Source organism: Otolemur garnettii, unplaced genomic scaffold (genome assembly GCF_000181295.1).
Source record: "Otolemur garnettii isolate 467f Iridium unplaced genomic scaffold, OtoGar3 scaffold00090, whole genome shotgun sequence".
NCBI lineage: Eukaryota > Metazoa > Chordata > Mammalia > Primates > Galagidae > Otolemur > Otolemur garnettii.
The window spans coordinates 1,645,599-1,648,436 of NW_003852485.1; the positions used below are offsets into that span (position 1 = coordinate 1,645,599).

The following is a 2,838-nucleotide window of genomic DNA, read 5'->3' on the forward strand; positions in this document are numbered from 1 at the left end:
TCATTGCTTGCATCTGAGCAAAGCTTCATCTGTATTTATGGCCACTTCTCATTGCTTGCATTGCCACCCGAGCTCCACTTCTGTCAGATCAGAGTGACATTAGATTTGGTAAGAGCATGAACCCTACTGAGTACTGTGCACATGAGGGATCTGGGTTGTGTGCTCCTGTGAGAATCTTATGCCTGGTGATCTGAGATGGAGCTGAGCCCATGATGCTAGTGATAGGGAGGGGCTGCAAATACTGATTATCATTAGCAGAGAGGGTTGACTGCACAGAGACCATAATAATTCAAGTGCCTGCAGACTTATATAGAAACCCCATTAGGGAGTAGCAAGTGACAAGCTATATCAGTGTCACACTTTATAGAGGCAAATGAGTTGATGTACTTGAAGTGTATTGCTGCATCTGGTGGAAGGCTTTAAGTCAGAATCCAACATTTATTTTTGTTTGTGCACAGCCTGCCCATTATTTTATTTACCGCTTTCATCTGTGTCTCTTTCCCACATTTTCCCAGTCACAGTTTTGGTAAGCCTACAAGCTAACCCTAGCAAAAGTGAGTACAAAATAAATGTCATTGGAGAGCTTCTTTGAAAGCAGTAAAGACCCCATGATGAGAGAGCAGAGGACTCTAAGACTGCCAACAAAATGAAAGGTGCATTAAAAAAAAAAATACCAAGAGTCCTAATTAAATTACAAGGTCATTGCAACAGGGGACTCACATTCTTCAAGCCCACTTTGTATATGGGGTGACTGGCTAGCCATTGACGTCAGGAAACCTCCCAAACTGCTTCTCCACATGGAGACCAAGCACCCTTCATTAAAACCCTTTGGAGTTTTTTGAAAGAACAAAACATGAACATGGAGAACAGAAGCAATTACTGACGGCCACTGTTTCATCAAAATTGTGAAGAGCATGATTCTTAGTGGCTATCCACAGGGCTAAATCTAAGAAGCCTTTTACAATTGGTGGAAACTTGACCCCGCCTGCTGCTAAGGACATTTGCTGTGAACTTTTAGGAGAGGGTGCAGTTTGAAAGGTGGCTCTTCTTTTGGCTAACACCATATCTAGACAAATTGATGAAAGAACAAGGATATCGAGGCACAATTGTTAGAGAGGGTTAATGAGTCACTGTGATACACAATCCAGGTTGACCAGTCTATCAGTGGGCAAAAATGCTTGTTTTTGTGTGATACATTTTTGAGGAGGATGTACATGAGGATATGTTATATGTATTTCTGTTGCTAACCAACACCACAGCAGCAGAACTATTCAAGTCTTTGAATTATTACTTATCAGGAAAATGGAATTCTTCATTTTGTCTAAACATATGCACTGACAGAGTGGCTGTCATGACTAGACAGCTTTCTGGTTTTACTATGCGGGTCAAGGAGATCACATCTGAAAGTGAGTCTACACACTGTGTCCTCCAGAGAGAAATGCTGGCTAGCCAAAAAATGTCACCTAAATTAAACTATGTTTTGCAGGATGTGATTAAAATTATCAACCACATTAAAGACAGCAACATTCAAGTACATGCCCTCAGCTCACATCCGTTTGTGTAGCTCTGTGAGGAGACAGAAGCAGAGCACACATTTTCTCTTGTACACAGAAGTGAGATGGTTTTCTGAAGGTAGATCACAAGCCAGAGGTTTTTAATTATAAGAGATGCTCTAGAGATTTCTTTTAGAAAAATAGTCATCACTGGCAGCACATTGCAGTGAAAAAACTTGCTTACTTGTGTGACTATTCAACCTGCTCAACTTACTGTCACTTCAGGAAAGACAATAGCTGTGTGCAAGCTGGCAGATAAAATGGTTACATTCAAACAAAACTGGAATTATGGGGATGATAAGTAAACAGTGAGATTGATTTTTGACATATTCCAAACATTAGCAGAGATTTTGAAAGAGACTGAACGAGGATCTTCTTTCTCTCAGCTGGTGCATAATCACCTATCCCAGTTTGTAAAAGAGATTGAGCCTCACTTCCCAACCACAAAAGACCCCTGAACTGGGAAGGAATGGATTTGTAAGCCATTTGTGGATAAGCCAGGCGAATCAACTTTGTCTGTGTTAGAAGATTTGTCTGTTTGAGATTGCAAATGATGGTGGTCTTAAAAGTATGTTTGGAACAATTTCGAATCTCCGTATTTCTAGATTAACGTCAAGGCAGCACATCCTGAGAGTGTGCCTGCTTTCATTTCCAGCATCCTATGAAGCAGGGTGTTTTTTTGCAGAGACAGCGACCAAAACAGATTGTGGAGTAGAGTGGACATGAGCAGCACACTGTGGGTGTCACTGTCTCCCGACGCCCCCAGATGAAAATGTGTAGTTGAAGAAAAGAAGCTCAAGGCCCCCACTGATTGTACACTATGGTGAGTTGTGTAATTATTTCATGATCTATAATAGATAGAAATAAAGTGCACAATAAATGTGATTTCCTTGAATCATCCCCAAATCTTCTCCCACCCCACCCCCGCACTAGTCCATGGAAAAATTATCTTCCATGAAACTGGTAACTGGTCCCTGGTGCCAGACAAGTTGGGGACCTGTGGGCTAATATATTGTTGGTGGAAGTGTAAAATGATGTAAAATGTAAAAATCATGTGGGGGGGAATTTGGTATTATCTGAAAAGATTACATATGCCTTTACCTTTTGACCTAGGAATACCACTTTTTGGACTATGAAGATATTTTATGCACGAATATTCATATACACATATGAAAATACATATGCAGCTCGAGGCCTGTGGCTCAAGTGGCTAAGGCGCCGGCCACATACACCTAAGGTGGCGGGTTCAAATCCAGCCTGGGCCCACCAAACAACAATGACAGCT

At 41.4% G+C, this 2,838-nt stretch overlaps 1 protein-coding gene across 2 annotated transcripts in view; it reads right to left on the reverse strand.

The window, feature by feature from the left end:
* The window catches only part of KCNH7 (potassium voltage-gated channel subfamily H member 7), a 470,910-nt gene that overhangs the window by 163,415 nt on the left and 304,657 nt on the right, over positions 1 to 2,838 (reverse strand). The gene's annotated exons all lie outside the window — the stretch shown is intronic.